The sequence below is a fragment of the Scyliorhinus torazame genome, chromosome 7 (genome assembly GCF_047496885.1).
Source record: "Scyliorhinus torazame isolate Kashiwa2021f chromosome 7, sScyTor2.1, whole genome shotgun sequence".
Taxonomy (NCBI): Eukaryota; Metazoa; Chordata; class Chondrichthyes; order Carcharhiniformes; family Scyliorhinidae; genus Scyliorhinus; species Scyliorhinus torazame.
In genome coordinates, this window is record NC_092713.1 from 14,499,489 (window position 1) to 14,520,742 (window position 21,254).

At 49.8% G+C, this 21,254-nt stretch overlaps 1 protein-coding gene across 2 annotated transcripts in view; it reads left to right on the plus strand.

Moving 5' to 3' along the window:
• The window catches only part of ttll7 (tubulin tyrosine ligase-like family, member 7), a 375,815-nt gene that overhangs the window by 36,098 nt on the left and 318,463 nt on the right, over positions 1-21,254 (plus strand). Inside the window, exon 1 of one of the 2 annotated variants that reach the window (XM_072510356.1) lies at positions 14,006-14,405. The exons of the other annotated variant lie outside the window; for it this stretch is intronic. The gene's annotated coding sequence lies outside the window, so the exon portion shown is untranslated. Of the gene's footprint in view, positions 1-14,005; positions 14,406-21,254 lie in introns of those variants that run through there. 2 annotated transcript variants of the gene reach the window in all.

Here is a 21,254-nt window from a genome sequence, read left to right on the forward strand (position 1 = left end):
TCACCAAATGATCTCGAGATAGTCTTTCGATGGCAGAGAGATCAAAATTACACCTTCTTTGTTTTTTTCTCAAAGTGAAACTAAAAAGTAGACAGACAGCCCAGCTCCAGCCACACTCTGACATCACTGCAGTCACCTGAGAAGCCAAACATTTCTTAAAGTGACATTCCCATGATAATAAGCTATGACCAAGTTGAATGGCGGGGCCGGCTGAAGAGGATGAAGGGCCTACTCCATCTATTATTTCCAGTGCCCCGATCGTTTTAGCCCCAAGAGCTATATTTAATATAGCTCTTGGGGCTAAAACTATTAAGGGATATGGGGGAGGACATATTGAATTTGATGATCAGCCATGATCATAATGAATGGGGGAGCAGGCTCGAGGGGCTGAATGGCCTCCTCCTGCTTCTATTTTCTTTGTATGTTTCTATGAGGAGATTAAATTTCTTTCCTTTTCTGGCGAGTTGGGTCATATTCATAAAGGAAAGTCCAAATATGTGAAGGTTAGGTGGATAGGCCATGCTAAATTACCTCTTAGTGTCCAACGATATGTAGGTTAGGTGCTCGTTCAGAGAGCCGGTGTAGACTCGATGGGCCGAATGGCCTCCTTCTGCACTGTAGGAATTCCATTATTCTATGGAGGTTGAATGGCCTCAACCCATTATCTGGTGAAGGATTGTTCAATAGGTGCTGTCCTTCCACAGGAATGGCTACAGTGGCATTGTTTCAGACACATGCACTCATTTTGGCCAAAACACCGGTTCTCCCTGGTCAACTCTACTGGTTACATCTTCAAAGAATTTCTGTAGATTTGTCAAGCCTGATTTTCCTTTTGTAAATCTGTGCTGACTTTGTCTGATTGTGCCACTGCTTTTGTCTGATTGTGCTATGAAATCCTTTATAATCATGGACTTTAGCAACTTCCCTACTACTAACATTCGGCTCATTGATCTATAGTTCTGTGTTCCCCTTTGTGGATTGGATTGGATTTGATTTATTGTCACCTGAACCGAGGTACAGTGAAAAATATTGTTCTGTATATAATCCAGGCAGGTTGTTCCAGACATGAAAAAATATAGGACATTCATATGTAAATACATAGACACAGGCATCGGGTGAAGCATACAGGAGTGTAGTACTACTCAGTAGAGAAGATGTGTGGAGAGATCAGATCAGTCCATAAGTCATTCAGGAGTCTGGTAACAGCGGGGAAGAAGCTGTTATTGAATCTGTTCGTGCGTGTTCTCAGGCTTCTGTACCTCCTGCCCGATGGAAGAAGTTGGAAGAGAAAATAACCCGGGTGGGAGGGATCTTTGATTGTGCTGCCTGACTTCCCCAGGCAACGGGAGGTGTCGGCAAAGTCAATGGATGGGAGGCAGGTTCGTGTGATGGACTGGGCTGTGTTCACGACTCTCTCTAGTTTCTTACGGTCTTGGGCCGAGCAGTTGCCATCCCAGGCTGTGATGCTTTCTATGGTGCATCTTTAAAAATTGGTAAGTCAATGTGGACATGCCGAATTTCCTTAGTTTCCTGAGGAAGCATAGGCGCTGTTGTGGTTTCGTGGTTGGAGTGTCAACGTGGATGGACCAAGACAGATTGTTGGCGATGTGCACACCTTGGAATTTGAAGCAGTCGACCATCCCCACCTCGGCACCACTGATGCTGAAAGGGCTGTGTACGATACTTCGCTTCCTGAAGTCAATGACCAGTTCCTTAGTTTTGCTGGCATTGAGGGTTAGATTGTTGTCATTGCACCATGCCACTAGGTTCTCTATCTCCCTACTGTACTCCATCTCATCGTTCTTCGAGATCCGACCCATTGAGGTTGTGTCATCAGCAAACTTGTAGATGGAGTTCAAGCCACATTTTGCCACACAGTCGTGTATACAGGGAGTATAGTAGGGTGCTAGGAACGCAGCCCCGTGGGGCCCCGGTATTGAGGGCGAGTATGGGGGAGGAGTTGTTTATCCTTGCTGGTCTATTTTGAACAGCGGGGTTTCATTCGCTACCCTTCAACCTGGAGGAACCATTCCAGAGTCCAAAGAATTTTGGAAAATGGCCACCAATGGATCTACTATTTCTGGGGCCACTTCCTTAAGTACTCTGGGATGAGGATTATCAGGTCCTGGAGATTTATCCGCCTACAATCCCATTAATTTCCCCAAAACTATTCCTCTACTAATGCTGATTTCCTTCAGCTCCTCACTGAAACTTGTGTGTCTCGGAACTTCCGGTACTTTACTCATGTCTTCCTTTGTGAAGCCAGAAGCAGAGTACAAATTTAGTTGCTCAGCCACTTTTTGTTCCCTGTTATGAATCCCCCCATTTCGAACTGTCAGGGGCCTACATTAGTTTTTATCAATCCTTTTCTCTTTACATACCTATTGAAACTTCTACAGTCAGTTTTGTCAATACTCGGCTCCCAAATTACCCAGACTCCAATACTCGGCTCCCAAATTACCCAGACTCCAATACTCTGCTCGCATATTACCCAGACTCCAATACTCTGCTCCCAAATTACCCAGACTCCAATACTCGGCTCCCATATTACTCAGACTCCAATACTCTGCTCCCAGATTACCCATACTCCAAAACTCTGCTCCCATATTACCCAGACTCCAACACTCTGCTCCCATATTACCCAGACACCAATACTCTGCTCCCATATTACCCAGCTCCAATACTCAGCTCCCATATTACCCATACTCCGATACTCAGCTCCCATATTACCCAGGCTCCAATACTCTGCTCCCATATTACCCAGACTCCAATACTCTGCTCCCATATTCCCCAGACACCAATACTCGGCTCCCATATTACCCATACTCCAAAACTCTGCTCCCATATTACCCAGGCTCCAACACTCTGCTCCCATATTACCCAGACGCCAATACTCTGCTCCCATATTACCCAGACTCCAATACTCTGCTCCCATATTACCCAGGCTCCAATACTCTGCTCCCATATTACCCAGGCTCCAACACTCTGCTCCCATATTACCCAGACGCCAATACTCTGCTCCCATATTACCCAGACTCCAATACTCTGCTCCCATATTACCCAGGCTCCAATACTCTGCTCCCATATTACCCAGGCTCCAATACTCTGCTCCCATATTACCCAGACTCCAATACTCTGCTCCCATATTACCCAGGCTCCAATACTCTGCTCCCATATTACCCAGGCTCCAATACCCTGCTCCCATATTACCCAGGCTCCAATACTCTGCTCCCAGATTACCCATACTCCAATACTCTGCTCCCATATTACCCATACTCCAAAACTCTGCTCCCATATTACCCAGACTCCAATACTCTGCTCCCTGATTACCCAGACACCAATACTCTGCTCCCAGATTACCCAGCCTCCAATACTCTGCTCCCAGATTACCCAGACTCCAATACCGTGCTCCCATATTACCCAGGCTCCAATACTCTGCTCCCAGATTATCCAGACTCCAATACTCAGCTCCCCATTACCCAGGCTCCAATACTCTGCTCCCATATTACCCAGACTCCAATACTCTGCTCCCAGATTACCCAGACTCCAATATTCTGCTCCCAGATTACCCAGACTCCAATACACTGCTCCCAGATTACCCAGACGCCAATACTCTGCTCCCATATTACCCAGGCTCCAATACTCTGCCCCCAGATTTCCCAGACTCCAATACTGTGCTCCCATATTACCCAGACTCCAATACTCTGCTCCCAGATTACCTCGACTCCAATACTCAGCTCCCATATTACACAGGCTCCAATACTCTGCTCCCATGTTACCCAGACTCCAATACTCTGCTCCCATATTACCCAGACTCCAATACTCAGCTCCCACATTACCCAGGCTCCAATACTCTGCTCCCAGATTACCCAGACTCCAATATTCTGCTCCCAGATTACCCAGACTCCAATACTCTGCTCCCATATTACCCAGACTCCAATACTCTGCTCCCATATTACCCAGGCTCAAATACTCTGCTCCAATATGACCCAGACTCCAATCCTCTGATCCCAGATTACCAAGGCTCCAATACTCTGCTCCCAGATTACCCAGACTCCAATACTCTGCTCCCAGATTACCTCGACTCCAATACTCAGCTCCCATATTACACAGGCTCCAATACTCTGCTCCCATGTTACCCAGACTCCAATACTCTGCTCCCATATTACCCAGACTCCAATACTCAGCTCCCACATTACCCAGGCTCCAATACTCTGCTCCCAGATTACCCAGACTCCAATATTCTGCTCCCACATTACCCAGACTACAATACTCTGCTCCCATATTACCCAGGCTCAAATACTCTGCTCCAATATGACCCAGACTCCAATCCTCTGATCCCAGATTACCAAGGCTCCAATACTCTGCTCCCAGATTACCCAGACTCCAATACTCTGCTCCCAGATTACCCAGACTCCAACACTCAGCTCCCATATTACCCAGGCTCCAATACTCAGCTCCAATATTACGCAGACTCCAATACTCAGCTCCCATATTCCCCAGACTCCAATACTCTGCTCCCAGATTACCCAGACTCCAATATTCTGCTCCCAGATTACCCAGACTCCAATACTCTGCTCCCAGATTACCCAGATGCCAATACTCTTCTCCCATATTTCCCAGGCTCCAATACTCTGCTCCCAGATTTCCCAGACTCCAATACTGTACTCCCATATTACCCAGACTCCAATACTCTGCTCCCAGATTACCTCGACTCCAATACTCAGCTCCCATATTACCCAGGCTCCAATACTCTGCTCCCATATTACCCAGACTCCAATACTCTGCTCCCATATTACCCAGACTCCAATACTCTGCTCCCATATTACCCAGACTCCAATACCGTGCTCCCATATTACCCAGACTCCAATACTCTGCTCTCATATTACCCAGACTCCAATACTCAGCTCCCACGTTACCCAGGCTCCAATACTCTGCTCCCAGATTACCCAGACTCCAATACTCTGCTCCCAGATTACCCAGACTCCAATACTCTGCTCCCATATTACCCAGGCTCCAATACTCTGCTCCCAGATTACCCAGAGTCCAATACTCTTCTCCCAGATTACCCAGACTCCAATACTCTGCTCCCAGATTACCCAGACTCCAATGCTCTGCTCCCAGATTACCCAGACTCCAACACTCAGCTCCCATATTACCCAGACTCCAATAGTCTGCTCCCAGATTACCCAGATTCCAATACTCAGCTCCCATATTACCCAGACTCCAATACTGTGCTCCCATATTACCCAGGTTCCAATACTCTGCTCTCATATTACCCAGACTCCAATACTCTGCTCCCATATTACCCAGGCTTCAATACTCTGCTCCCATATTACCCAGGCTTCAAAGCTCTGCTCCCATATTACCCAGACTCCAATACTCTGCTCCTATATTACCCAGGCTTCAATACTCTGCTCGCATATTACCCAGGCTCCAACGCTCAGCTCCCTGATTACCCAGACTCCAATACTTGCTGACATATTACCCAGGCTCCAATACTCTGCTCCCATATTACCCAGGCTCCAATACTCTACTCCCATATTACCCAGACTCCAATACTCTGCTCCCATATTACCCAGGCTTCAAAGCTCTGCTCCCATATTACCCAGACTCCAATACTCTGCTCCTATATTACCCAGGCTTCAGTACTCTGCTCCCATATTACCCAGACTCCAATACTCTGCTCCCAGATTACCCAGACTCCAATACTCTGCTCCCATATTACCCAGACTCCAATACTCTGCTCCCATATTACCCAGACTCCAATACTCTGCTTCTATATTACCCAGACTCCAATACTCTGCTCCCAGATTACCCAGACTCAATACGCTTCTCCCAGATCACCCAGACTCCAATATTCTGCTCCCACTCCACATTTGTGCCATGAGAGGCTTTGGGGAGTCAGTAGAGAAGTTACTCTTGCTTGAGATTGTCATTGCCTGGTGGGTGCGTGTTACAAAGTGTACGATTTTTACCAAATTTGAACTATGTCCCAAAACAAGCTCATTTTGCCGTGTGTTTCCTGGTGCTCGAAGCGCCGAGCTGCACAACCCTATCTAACCTGACTGTGGTTGGATCCAGGCCTCAGCGGGAACGTGTGGCCGGTGCCGCATTTAGTCCCGTTTCCTGCACTGAGGAGCTGCGCTTGCTGAAACTCTTCAATGCAGGATGAGATTGGGATACCATTTTTAAATGCCGTCCAGATCCCTCGGGTTCCCGATGCAACCCCCGAAACCATCTCCCCCCCCCCCCCCCCCCAAGCCCCAACTCATTGTAAGGGGCTCTCTGGGTGGCCCACCTCAACCCCCTCACACTCCCCGCCTGCGTAGAGCACCCCCCGCCCGATCACAGCCTGGTACCCTGGCAGCTGCCTTGCCAACTGGCTGTGCCACCTGGGCACCTTGGCACGCCTGGTTGGCACACCTGGTTGGCACCCAGGTGGCACTGCCAGTCTGCCAGGGTGTGGAGGTGGTACTACCCTGCCCAGAGGGCATGTGCCTGTGGGCCTCAAATCCCCTGGGAGACCCCCACGAGCGCCGCCTGCTCCCCAATTGTGGAGACCAGTGCTGAACGCCGTTCGCCTGAGGTCTCCGCGGTGAAGAAGGGGTTAGGCCCCAACCCCTTGGTTACCTCAGGGAGCTGCTTATTAAAGTGAGACTAGCGGTCATCACATTGCAACAACTCGTGAGATTGTGTTTGATTCGCAAGGCGTGGCAAGCCAGGTGGATCCCATGAGTGGCCTCTCCTGTCATTTACTGGCCATGTTGCGCTGCGGCGCACTGCGTTTCGGGCACAGTGCGGCCGGTAGATCGTGCCCAAATTCTACTTGCCATTCATCAGCCCACCCCTACCCAGATCCTGCTGCATGTGGACATGGGCTGCTTCTGTGGCCGAGGGGTTTTGAATGGAATTGAAAGGCTGTGTCCTCCCAGCAGTGAACATCCCCACTTCTGACCTTGTGTTGGAGGGAAGGTGCTTAATCAGGCAGCTGAAGATGGTTGGGCCTCGGATTCTACCTTGAGGAACTCCTGCATCAATGTCCTCGGGTTGCGATCATTGGCTTCCAGCAACTCCTTTGTGCTGTGCGTGACTTCAGCAAGTGGAGGTTTTTTTCCCTTGACTCTCAGTGACTTTGATTGTGCGGGTGCTCGTGGTGACACACTCAGTCACATGCCAAAGGCAGTCACTCGCACCTCACCTCAGGAATACATGCCCACGGCTGCAAGGAGATCGGGAAGTGGTGGCCCTCATGTTAGCTTTGTTGGTATCAGTGTCGGTTTAACTTGATTAATTACCTCTGAATCTGTGGGTGATGGGCTTAACCCCCACGTCATCAGCTCGGCTGGCATTCCACTCCAGCACTGAGAGCGGGCTACACCGACAAAAGTTAGCATCCTTCACGTGAGACGTGATTGAAAACTCTTTTCTGCTCTTGAACGAGATTTCAGGCTGTAATAGGAAGTTGACGTGGTTGGTACTCGATACACTAAAGTACCTCCTGTATCAGATCCACCCTCTGGAGAATCCGTCTGCAGTCTCAGTGCTGGATTATGTTAGCAATCCTTGAATCTGTTTCTAAGGCATCGTAAATATGCCTGCGGAAGGATCATTATGGCAGCACGGTAGCACTGTGGTTAGCACAATTGCTTCACAGCTCCAGGGTCCTGGGTTCGATTCCCGGCTTGGGTCACTGTCTGTGCGGAGTCTGCATGTCCTCCCCGTGTGTACATGGGTTTCCTCCGGTGCTCCGGTTTCCTCCCACAGTCCAAAGATGTGCGGGTTAGGTGGATTGGCCATGCTAAATTGCCCTTCCTGTCCAAAATTGCCCTTAGTGTTGGGTGGGGTTACTGGGTTATAGGGATAGGGTGGAGGTGTGCACCTTGGGTAGGGTGCTCTTTCCAAGAGCCGGTGCAGACTCAATGGGCCGAATGGCCTACTTCTGCACTGCAAATTCTATGATTTTTGAGAATAATTCTTTCCTTTTGCATCAGGCAAAATACTTCACAAACATTGAAAGGTTGTCTTGACTATTGTAGAATGTCTTTTTATAGCAAGCCTACATGCAGCTTGGAGAATTAGTCAGGAGAGATTCAAAACCAATTGTGCTCTAATTTCCAAATCAATAGGGATTCATTTCATAATGAATCACTCAACAGTAAACTGTGAGCTCACCTGATTTAATAACTTAAAGCACAAAGGATTCCTGTTTGAAGGATTCCACCATGCGCCAAGTCCTTTGTATTGTCATGGGAATGTCACTTTAAGAAATGTTTGCCTGCTCAAGTGACTGCAGTGATGTCAGAGTGTGGGTGGAGCTGAGCTCTGGCTCTGCTTTTTAGTTTCGCTTTGAGGAAAAGCTTGGGTGTGCCTGTGTTTGTTGGTTTCGTTTTAGTGTTGGAGCTGCAGCCAGCCAGAGAAGGTGTAATTTTGATCTCTCTGCCATCGAAAGACTATCTCTAGATCATTTGGTGAATTCAGAGTGATAACTGCTCTCAGTAGAGAATTTCAACCTGCTATGCTTCTGTAAAAAGGGTTTTTGTCTTATGGATGTTAAAAGGAAAGTTTAAGGATTACTTAGAGTGTTGTATTCTTTGGGGGTTGTATTTGAATTAATGGTTGTTAAGATGTTCACTGCATGTTTTAAAAAGGTTAACTAGAGTTCATAGAATAAACATTGTTTTGCTTTAAAAATTACTTTTAAATTTCTGCTGCACCACACCTGTAGAGTGGGCCGTGTGCTCCCCATACCACAATCTATTAAAAGTTGTGGGTCAGGCGAACTCCATGATACACTTTAGAAGTCTCTAAACCCTGGCCCATAACAGTGTGAACTCTTTTGTTTGTCTTTTAAGTACCAAGATCTTAATAACCACGCAGTAGAGAGCAGGCCGGAAAGACAGGCAAAATGTTTTCCCCAAGAGGGTGGATAGGAAAGATACAGAAGATGTTTCCAACTGCGGGGCAGTCCAAAACTCATAAATATCACACATTGGCGTTGACGCTTTGACAAAGAGTCTGCCAGACATGAAACGTTAGCCGGCTTCTCTCTCCACAGATGCTGAGGTGGTCCGGTATTGTCAGTTTCTGTTTCCAGATTCCAGCATCGGGCGGTCATTTGCTTTTACCCGAAAATATAGGATTGTCACTAATAAATCTAATTGGGGGTTCAGGGGAAAGACAGAGTGGTTGGAACAGCGAATAGCCACCTACAATCTGGGAGACACACGGGGCCCATCTGGGTTCTGAGTGTGGACCACGAGACATTGTTGACCGGTGGCTCGTGCGCACGGGTTGCCACATTCTGCTGGTTTCCATCTGCGTGGCTTTTTTCCAACCATATGACTGAAGTGATGCGCACGTAAAGCGAGGGCGAGTGAGGTGAAGCGCATGGCGGCACGGGTGGCACAGTGGTTGGCACACCTGCCTCATAGCTCCAGGGTCCCGGGTTCAATTTCGACCTCGGGTGACTGTCTGTGTTTAGTTTGCACTTTCCGTGTGTGCGTGGGTTTCCTCCAGGTGCTCCGGTTTCCTCCCACAGTCCAAAGCTGTGCAGGTTAGGTGGACTGGCCTTGTTAAATTGCCCCTTGGTGTCCAAAAGGTTAGGTGGGGTTACTGGGTTGCGGGATTGGGTGGAGGTTCTGTCTGTGCGCAGTCTGCACGTTTTCCCCGTGTCCGCCTGGGTTTCCTCCCGGTGCTCAGGTTTCGTCCCACAAGTCCCGAAAGACGTGTTTGTTAGGTGAATTGGACATTCTGAATTCTCCCTCTGTGTACCCGAACAGGCGCCGGAATGTGGCGACTAGGGGCTTTTCACAGTAACTTCATTGCAGTGTTAAAGTAAGCCTACTTGTGACACTAATAAAGATTATAAGGTGTGGGCTTAAGTATGTTGCTCTTTCCAAGGGCCGGTGCAGACTCGATGGGCCAAATGGCCTCCTTCTGCACTGTCAATTCTATGATTCTTTGATTGTTCACAACATTGACTGTGAGCGCCGTGCTCCAAGTCGTGAATGTTTTCTTTGGTTTTACAGTTTGATGTTGATGACAGTCATACTTAATAATGATTAAGCATTTTCTATAACTCTCTATGAAATATTCGGCGTGTATTAAATATATTCAATCGTATTCATCTGGTCATATTTAGTGAACAAGCCCGATTTCAGTCTTGCGGCCCACTGAGATCGAGGAGGGTCACGCGAGCGGCCCACTCACCAGCCTGGGTTGCCCATCATTGGGTTAGCTTGTGGAACTCGCTGCTATGCAGTTGAGACAAATGGTGTCGATGCATTGAAGGAAAAGTTGGACAATGCGGACAAAAGGAATATAGCATGATGCTGATAAGGCTGGGTGACGTTAGTGTAGGAGGAGGCTCATGTGAGGCATTAACATCAGCGTAGATCAGCGGGGCTAAACTCCTGTTTCAATGCTGAATATGCCCTGTGATACTAGGCAAGGCCATTGAAATAAAAAATAGGAATGACTTCAAGAAACCATTAGCGATGTTCATGGAGAGAGATGGGACTGAGGGACATGGTGAAAAGGTGGAATCCATTGACGAAAGGCTTGCTCGTTTATTCTAAAAACATGCTCTTTAGTGCTGGAGATGCTTTTCTTTTTAAGCCTATCTGCTCATTTCTTCACTGGTTGCTACGATTAGTCAACCAAAGTTGAGAGAAGGTCAGGTTGCGAGGAAGCCCAAGCTTTCTCAACTTAAGCCTTCTTACAACAGCTCCAGGGTCCCAGGTTCGATTCCCAGCTTAGGTCACTGTCTGTGCGGAGTCTGCACGTTCTCCCCGTGTGTGCGTGGGTTTCCTCCGGGTGCTCCGGTTTCCTCCCACAGTCCAAAGATGTGCAGGTTAGGTCGATTGTCCATGCTAAATTGCCCTCTGTGTTCAAAATGGCCCTCAGTGTTGGGTGGTTACTGGATAGGGTGGATGTGGGCAAATTAAGTGGGGTGCTCTTTCCAAGAGCCGGTGCAGACTCGATGGGCCGAATGGCCTCCTTCTGCACTGTAAATTCTATGAGTCTATGAACACTTAGCAGTCAACTGGAGCACAGCGTACTCCTCAGAAGGAATGATACTGGCCTTTGAAGAAGTGCAGCAAAGGTGTACAAGGGTTATTCCTGGGGTGAGGGGTTTGTTTTATGAGGAGAGAGTGGGTAGAAGAGGCATGCATGTCTCGGAGTTTTGAATGAGGGTGGTGTCTTTAGCTCTTGCCTGTTCTGTGTGAAAGTGTCAGTCCATTCACATGCAGTGACCTTTGAACTGTCGAGGTAAGACCGACCTTAGAACAATGGCACGTTTCGACACCAAAAGACATACCCAAGCACACTGCAGAGAATGTTAGATGGTTAGCCTCCTGCACAGGCAATCTGTGACCCTTGGAGGCATCCCTGAGGCCAGGGGCACCCCTTGAGAAATCATTGCTCCCTTCCCTCTACAATGACCCCTGTTGCTGACCCCGGTGAACCAGATACACTTGCCTTCACTCTGGGGCCTACTTCAACGCTGCTGCTCCTGACTGGCTGCAGTGGCCATTGCTGCTGCTGGCCATCCAATTGACCGCCAGCTCCTGAAGGCGGGATCTTCCCCCTTAAAGGAATTGAAACCCTGACACCAGGAGCGGGGGGTCGGAGAATCGTTGGGGGGGCGGCGTGAATCCCGCCCCCGCCGGCTGCTGAATTCTCCAGCGCCGGGGATTTGGCGGGGGCGGGATTCACGCCATGCCGGTCGGCGGCCGCTAGCAGCGGCCCCTCCCTGGCGATTCTCCGGCCCGCGATGGACCTAGTGGCCGTCCGTTTTCGGGCCGGTCCCGCCGGCGTAAATTAGAGTAGGTACTTACCGGTGGGACCTGACTGCGCGGGCGGCCACCGGTGTCCTCGGGGGGACGTGGGGGCATCTGGCCCCGAGAGGTGCCCCCACGGTGGCCTGGCCCGCGATCGGGGCCCACCGATCCGCGGGCGGGCCTGTGCCGTGGGGGCACTCTTTTTCTGCGTCGGCCGCTGTGGTCCTCCGCCATGGCTGAGGCGGAGATGAACGGCCACTGCGCAGGCGCTGGGATGATGCCAGCCCACACTGCCGCTCCCGCACATGCGCCAACTCGCGCCGGCCGGCGGAGGCCCTTCGGCGCCGGTTGGCGTGGCGGCAAGCCCCTTCCCTGCCGGCTGGCATGGCGCAAACCACTCCGGCCTAGTCCCTGAAGGTGCGGAGGATTCCGCACCTTAGGGGGGCCCGACGCTGGAGTGGTTCACGCCACTCCTCGGCGTGGAGGTGCCCGCCCCGCCGATTCCCGCAGAATCCCGCCCCAGCTTCCTGAATTGGATGGAACTGTATTGAGCAGCAGGATTTGGCCTAAGTAGGACTGCTCCAGCTTTTCAGCCTGCCGCTGGATACAGTAATAAGTAGGGAACCTGTGAGGGTCTCCAGAGAAAGAACAAAGTTACATAAACAGCAATTATTTGTACAACAAAACCTATTGATAAACGGACAAGGGAGGAAGCTCCTTAAATTTCACTCAGAGGTATATAGGGACAGGAGTAGGCCTTTCGGACAATCGAGCCTGGTCTGCCATGCAATTAGATCATTACTGATCATCTGGACGACACGGTGGCGCTGTGGTTAGCACTGATGCCTCATGGCGCCGAGGACCAGGGTTTGGTCCTGGCCCTGTATCACTGTCCGCCCGGTTTCCTCCCACATGTCCCGAAAGACATGCTTGTTAGGTAATTTGGACATTCTGAATTGTCCCTCTGTGTACCCGAACAGGCGCCGGGGTGTGGCGACTGGGGGATTTTCACAGTAACTTCATTGCAGTAAGCCTACTTGTGACAATAATAAAAATTATTTTTATTAGGTGAGCTCTCAGAAATCCTTGTATTCGAAAAGACAAAAATATGTGGACCATCATATAGAGGGTCCGTGCAGTCTTGCTGGGCTGAATGGCCTCCTTCTGCAATGTAAGGGATTCTATAGAAAGGAAAAGATAGGATAATAGTTGGTGTCTTAACAGATACTTTGGATTTGAAGATCTGCAGCTTGTGTACCAAGTTCAGTGATGGAATGTGAGCCACAGGGTGGGATTCTCCGTCCCGCCAGCCGGCCAATGGGGTTTCCCATTGTGGGCAGCCCCACGCCGTCAGGAAATCCCCAGGCGTGGGCGCGTTGCCGGCGCAACGGAGAATGCCGACAGCAGAGAATTCAGCACACAAGATCTTTCTTGTCAGCACTGCTATTTAGTGTATTATTTTAACTGCTGCGTGCTTATTACATCTGTGACATCTTGGGGCAGCACGGTAGCACAGTGGTCAGCACAATTGCTTCACAGCTCCAGGGTTCCAGGTTCGATTCCAGCTTGGGTCACTGTCTGTGTGGAGTTTGCACGTTCTACCCGTGTGTGCGTGGGTTTCCCCGGGTGCTCCGGTTTCCTCACACAGTCCAAAGATGTGCAGGTTAGGTGGATTGGCCGTGATAAATTGCCCTTAGTGTCCAAAAAAGGTTAGGAGGCGTTATTGGGTTATGGGGATTGGGTGGAGGTGTGGACGTTGGGTAGGGTGCTCTTTCCAGGAGCCGGTGCAGACTCGATGGGCCGAATGGCCTCCGTCTGCATTGTAAATTTTATGATAATCTATGATCTGACATTCAATCTTGCAAACCTATTGCTATGAGGAGTAAATTATTCTTAAAAATAAATTTAGTGTACCCGATTAATTTGTTTTCCTATTAAGGGCCAAATCTACCGACACTGCGCATCTTTGGGTTGTGGGGGTGAGACCCAGGCAGACACGGGGAGAATGTGCAAACTCCACACGGACAGTGACCCAGGGCCGGGATTCGAACCCGGGTCCTCGACGCTGTGAGCCAGCAGTGCTAACCACTGGGCCACTGTGCCGCCCGATGAGGAGTAAATTATACATTAAAATCTATGCACTTACCCTCGTCTAACAGGGGCATCAGATGCTCACGCAGGGAAAATGACTTGGGAATATTTTACCAACAGAAATAAGGGATGAAGAGGAACTCACCTCCAGAGGAGTGTGCGAGAGGCTGAAGGACTGCGCCTCAATGGAGGTACAGCAACGCCATGCTCCCTCATCACTCACCTTGTAAATCTGAAGTCAGAAGACACTTCAAGAGTACAATTAGATGCAGTGGTCACTTGTCTAGTAGAATTCTCTTTGAGAATTTTAGGTTCATGATGCAATAAAAGCTGACATCAATAAGCTTGGAGACAGAATATGAGTAATCAAGAATGAGAGATTCTGTGATCTCGCTGAACGACAATAGCCTCTATTTGAACAGTGACAGGCACAACGGACACATTTTAACTCACTCAAAAGCCATCCACTTACACAGTTGGAATTTGTCTCAAGGATTCGGAGTCCATGAGAGGCAATGAAATCTATCGGTAGGTGCATGAATCTCAAAATGTCACCGAGGCCCCAAGGATTAAATTATAAAGAGAGAATAAATCAATTAGACTTGAATTCCCTTGAATAAAAGATGTGATTTGATTGAGGGTTTTAAGATATTGAAAGAGTTAATAGCGTGCAGAGAGAATATTTTTCCTTGATTGGTGTGTCGAGGAGAAGGGGACATAATCTTAAAAGTGGAGCCAGATTATTCCTGAAAGAAGTTCGGAAACACTCCTCCAAACAAGGAATGGTTGAAGTGTAGATCTCACTCGGACTAAAAGAAGTAGATCCGAGCCAATTAATAACTTGAGAGCTGAGATCATTGTATCTTGGTTAGCCACAGATATGGAAGCAAGGGGGGTAATTGGAGATGGATACAGGCCAGCCATGCGACCCTTGGATCGCAGAATAGGCTCACGGGATTAAATGGCCTCCTTCTGTTCCTATGTCCCTATTTTCCTCCCAATTTGCTTGGGGCAGACGGTAGCATGGTGGTTATCACAATTGCTTCACAACTCCAGGGTCCCAGGCTCGATTCTCGGCTTGGGTCTCTGTCTGTGCGGAGTCTGCACGTTCTCCCCGTGCCTGCGTGGGTTTCCTCCGGGTGCTCCGGTTTACTCCCACAGTCCAAAGACGTTCAGGTTAGGTGGATTGGCCATGCTAAATTGCCCTTAGTGTCCAAAATTGCCCTTAGTGTCTAAAATTGCCCTCAGTGTCCAAAATTGCCTTAGTGTCCAAAATTGCCTTAGTGTTGGGTGGGGTTGCTGGGTTATGGGGATAGGGTGGAGGTGTGGACCTTGGGTAGGGTGCTCTTTCAAAGAGCCGGTGCAGACTCGATGGGCCGAATGGCCTCCTTCTGCACTGTAAATTCTATGATTCTATGAATTGCTGAGATTGATCCTGGGTGTGGACTTTCCCACAGGAGAGTCTGAGTAGGCTGGGCCAGTACTCATTGGAATTTACAAGAATGCTAGGCGACCTTATTGAGGGGAGGCAGTGGTGTGGTATTGTCACTGGACTAGAAATCCAGAGGCCCAGGGTAATGCTCTGGGGTCCCAGGTTCAAATCCCACCAGGGCAGATGGTGAAATTTGAATTCAATAAAAATCTGGATTTAAGGCCTGGATTCTCCGGGCCGCCCGGAAGGTGCAGAATGCTCCGCACCTTCGGGGGCTAGCCCGGCGCTGGAGTGGTTGGCGCCATGCCAACCGGCGCCGAAGGGCCTCCGCCGGCCGTGCGAGTCGGCGCATGCGCAGGAGCGCCTGCGTGTTCCCTGAACCGCTGCCGTAATTCCTGTGCATGGGGGTTTCTTCTCCGCGCCGGCCATGGTGGAGCCTGACACAGGCTGGCGCGGAGGGAAAGAGTGCCCCCACGGCACAGGCCCGCCCGCAGATCGGTGGGCCCCGATCGCAGGCCAGGCCACCGTGCCCCCCCCCCCCCCCCCCCCCCGGGGCCGGATCCCCCCCCCCGAGGACTCAGAGCCAGGTCCCGCTGGTACGGACCTGGTCTAATCCACGCCAGCGAGACTGGCCAAAAACAGGCGGCCGTTCGGCCTATCACGGACTGGAGAATCGTCGGGGGGCGGGGGGGGGCTACTGCCAATGGCCCCCGACCGGCACGGCGCGATCCCCACCCCCGCCGAAAAACCGGCGGTGGAGAATTCGGCAGCTGGCGGCAGGGCGGGATTCACGCCGCCCCCCCCCCGCCGATTCTCTGACGTGGCGGCGGGTTGGAGAATCCGGCCCTAAAAGTCTAATGATGACCATGAAACCATTGTCGATCGTCGTAAAAACCCACCTGGTTCACTAATGACCTTTGGGGAAGGAAATCTGCCACCCTTACCTGGTCTGGCCTACACGTGATCCAGACCCACAGCAATGTGGTTGATTCTTAAATACCCTCGGGGATGAGCAATAAATGCTGGCCCAACGACGTTCACATTCCATAAACAAATAAAAAAGTATTGGATTCTCAGGGGTCTTGACAGGGTACGTGCTGAGCGGTTGTTTCCTCTTGTGGGAGAGGCGGCATAATCTCCAATTTCGGGGTTGCACATTTAAGACAGAGAGGAAGAGGAATTTCTTCTCTAAGAGGGTAGTGAATCAGTGGAATTCTTTACCCCAGAGAGCTGTAGAGGCTGGGTCATTTAGTATATTCAAGGCAGAGATGGACAGATTTTTAATCAGTGAAGGAATCGAGGGTTATGGGGATAAGGTGGGAAAGTGGAGTTGAGGATTATCACATCAGATCAGTCATGACCTCATTGAATGGCGGAGCAGACTCGATGGGCTGAATGGCCAACTTCTGCTCCTGTGTCTTATGGTCTTAGACGTCTTGTGGAGATGCCTCAAGGGAGAAGAGAAGCTCCTGAAAGCAAATCTCCGGAGGTAGAATAGGCTTTAAACTGACTCTCAAACATCTGAGTGGGGGAAGGTCCACAAGACGCTCCTCAGGATTATAGAACCCATGGCTGAGTTGTTGCTAAAGTCTTGCTGTCTCGGCGATGGGCAATTCTGCCAAGGTCGATTTAATTGCCCATAGAAGTTGGTGAGGGAACATCTACCTGGATGAATGCAGTCCCTGTGATGGTGTTGCTCCTACACCTGGTTATAATAGGTAGGGAATTCCAGGCTATTGATTCAGCAATGACGAAGGAACATTGATACATGCCCAATCCAGAATCGATTGCGACTTGTGGGGGGAGGGAACCTGGAGCTAATGGTGCTGCCGTAACATTGTCCTCTTGTCCTTCTCAGTGCCGGAGGTCCCCAGAAAGGAAAGTTCTCTCAAAGTATCCTGGGTGCCTGGCTGCAGTTCACTCGGGAGGTGCTGTATCCACAGTGTGCTGTTGATAACAGGGAGGATTTAGGTCTCTTGGCAGCGCTGCCAGTCAGGCCACCTCCTTTGCTCTGCATTAAAGTTCCCCGGGTCTTGCTGTGATTGGTGTGTATTGAGCAATCCATACGTGCAGCTCAGACCCTGAAGAGGTTTTGAGGGATTGTGTCAGTCGCCATATAATACTCAGCCTCTCATTCAGCTATTGCAACTCTAGTATTGTTACGGCTGGTCCAGTTTTTCCTCTATTCGTTCGGGAGATATGGGCTTCTCTGGCTAGGCTGACAGTCATTCCCCATCCTTAAATGTTAACCTTTCAGTCAGTGATGACCCCAGGATGTTGATGGTGAGATACTCTGTAATGGCGGCTCCGTTAATGTTTGAGGGCGACAGGACTTTGTCTTGTTCAGTATTGTCATTGCCTGGTACTCGATAGTTTGCAGGTTACTTGTCAATTGTTTGCCCACATCTGGATTGAATGAGTGAGCGAATGTACTTACACAATGCTTTTCCTGCACTCAGGATGCCCCAAATCACTTTGCACAATTAACTACCTCTTGAAGGATAGTCATATGGTCATAATGGTCATAAGGAGGCCATTCGGCCCATTGAGGCCAAGCTGGCTCTCCTTAGAGCAATCCAGGCCATCCCATTTCCTCACTCTATCCCCTTAGCCCTGCAATTTCCTTTTGAAATCAGTGAGCATCGCTGCCTCCACCAGGCTCGTCGGCCCTGAGTTCCCGGTCATTATCATTCACTGCATAGAATAGTCCTTCCCACATCCCCACTGCATATTTTGTCCAAAACCTTACATCTGTGTCCCTCTAGTCCTTGTAATGTCAGCCAATAGGAAGAGCTTTACTTTGTTTACCTTATCTATATTTGTCATTACCTTGTGCACCTCTATCAAATCGCCCCTCAATCTCCAAAGAGACCAACCCAGCTTCTCCAACCACAAGTAACTGGAACCATTCTGGTAAATCTCCTCTGCCCCTCTCAAGAACCCCCATATCCTTCCTGAAGTGTGGTGACTCGTGTGATGATATGCATAAAGCAATTCTGTATATAGTATTATACATGACCTCCGACCAACAGGTGGCAGTGTGGCAGTGTAAGTCCACCATGCGGCTCTGTGCTTCGAGGCAGTTGGGAGTAAGTCGTGTTGGTGGATAGATGTATTTTGCAGTCGCTCTATAATAGTTAGTTAATGTTAGTAATTTGTTATTTATTTATTCCAGTTATCTTTACCACAAAGTTGTTTCATAATAAATTATTTAAACTAGATGTTCTGTATTGCATCATTCATATCGGCCAGTCTACAGACCATGACAACCAGAACTGGACGCAATATTCTAGTTGTGGCCGAACCAGCGTCTTATAAAGTTTCGGGACAATTTCCCTGCTTTTGTACTCAATACAAAGAACAAAGAAAAGTACTGCACAGGAACATGTCATGAGAATGTCGCTTTAAGAAATGCTTGGCTGCTCATGTTACTGCAGTGATGTCAGAGTGTGGGTGGAGCTGAGCTCTGGTTCTGCTTTTTAGTTTCACTTTGAGAAAAGCTTGGGTGTGTCTGTCTTTTTGGTTTCGGTTTCAGTGTGTTGCAGCTGAAGTCAGCCAAAGCAGCTGTACTGTTGAGCTCTCTGCCATGAAGGACTATCTCTTGATCATTTGGTGAATTCAGAATTATAAATGTTTTCAGTATTGAATGTAAACCCTGATGTGCTTCTGTTTAAAGGTTTGTTAAGTCTTCTGGGTGTTAAAAGGACAGCATACAGATTACTTAGTGTTGTATTCTTTGGGGGGTGTATTTGATTTACTGGTTGCTAAGATGTTCACTGTTTGTTTGAGAAAGGTTAACTTGAGGTCATAGAATAAACATTGTTTTATTTTAAAAAATACTGGTCCATTTCTGCTGTACCACACCTGTAGAGTGAGCCGTGTGCTCCCCATACCACAATCTAGTAAAAGTTGTGGGTCAGGTGAACTCCATGATACACATTGGGATTCTCTAAATCATGACCCATAACAAACAGGCCCTTCGGCCCTCCAAGTCTGCACTGATCATGCTGCCCGTCTAACCTAAAACGTTCTACACTTCCGGGGTCCCTATATCTCTAGCTCCATCCTATTTATTAGTTTGTCAAGACACCCCTTAAACGTCACTATCATATCTGTTTCCATCACCACCTCCGCTAGCGAGTTCCAGGCACCCACTACCCTTGGTGTAAAAAAAACTCCCCTCGCACATCTCCTCTGAACCTCACCCCTTGTACCTTAAACCTATGTCCCCTAGTAATTGACCCCTCTACCCTGGGAAAAAGCTTCTGACTATCCACTCTGTCCTTGCCCCTCATAATTTTGTAGACTTCTATCAGGTCGCCCCTCAACATCTGTCGTTCCAGTGAGAACAAACCGAGTTTATCCAATATCTCAATTTATGAAGCCCAACATCCCATGTGCTTTGCTAATTACTCTTTCAGCAGGTCCTGCCACTTTTAGAGATCTATACACGTGCACACCCAGATTCCCATGTCCCTGCACACACAGCAGAACTGTGCCATCCAGTCAACGTTGTCTCTCCCTACTCCTGCATCACCTCACTCACACCCTTCAGTACTAAATCCCAAATGCCCCACTCGCCTGTCCATTCTGCTCGTCTATTCCAAGCCATGTGGCAGAGCTTTTGGTATTATCCTCACTGCCACATCTCCAAGTTTGTTTCCGTTATAACCCTCACGGAGACCACGGGGGAAGTTGCTGATTGACCTCCCGTGGGCTTTCTGGGATATGGGGCGGGATACTCCGACCCGGCGCCAGGGCAATTCTCCGGGCCCCCGATGGGCCGAGCGGCCGCCCGTTACGGCCAGTCCCGCCGGCCTGAAATAGACATGGTCCCACACGGCGGGACCTGGCTGGTCGGCCGTCTACTGGAGTCCGCGGGGGGGGGGGGGGGGGGGGGGGTCCGGCCCCGGGGGGGGGGCCCCCATGGTGGCCTGGCCGGGATGGGGGCCCACCGATCTGCGGGTGGGCCTGTGCCGTGGGGGCACCCCTTCCTTATGCGCGGGCCTCTGTAGGGCTCCACCATAGCCGGCGCGGAGAAGAAAACCCCTGCGCATACACAAGAAAACGCCGGTGGTTCTGTGCATGCACCAGAACACACTTGCGGTTCTGCGCAAGCGCGGGACCACGGCGGCCGTTCGGCGCCAGTTGGCACGGCGCCAACCCCTCCGCCGCCGGCCTAGACCCCGGTCGTGCGGACCCGCACCTTCCGGGTGCCCGACGCCGGAGTGGTTCGCGCTGTTCTTGGCGCTGGCGTCGGGCCATCCCGCTGATTGCGGGAGAATCTCGCCCATGAGTTCCTGTGTTGAGCAGGTGGAGACCCGCCCAATAGGGGCTTACCAGCGCGGCCTTGAATATTTACCCCGGGCTGGGACACTTGTTTTGGATACCACGGCTGTGGCCTTATTTGTGTTGGAGAATAAACCTGCTTTGCCTCTTAGCCTGCGCCTCCTGGAATTATTGCAGGTACCACTGGCAAATTTTGAAATTTGACTCTTGCAGCTTTCCTTCAGTGTTGCAGTGGGAGTATCTGGCTGGATTTAGTACTCTGGAGTGGGACTTGTCCCCACATTCTAATGCAATCAACCTCCCTGTCGCCGGGTCAAACCTCTCCCTAACAGCACTGTGGGTGTACCTGCCCCGTTGCTCTTTTTAACTGGATACTGATATGACAGTTATTAATGATGATATTGCTTTTCAGAGTCGGCAGGTATCAAATGATACCACCACAAGGTTTTACCGGATATCGATCAAAGACCCAACAACCAGTTAGTTAGTTCAAGTTCAATGCTAGTTTATTTACACACAAGAATTACTTCGACATGCAACATAAAACACTACAAGCTAAATTCCACCTAACACTACAACAACCTGTACTTAACTTCAGGCACCCGGCTTTATGCAGAGGAACAAGGCCTTTGTTCGGATCTTGCGTGGCTGGGTCT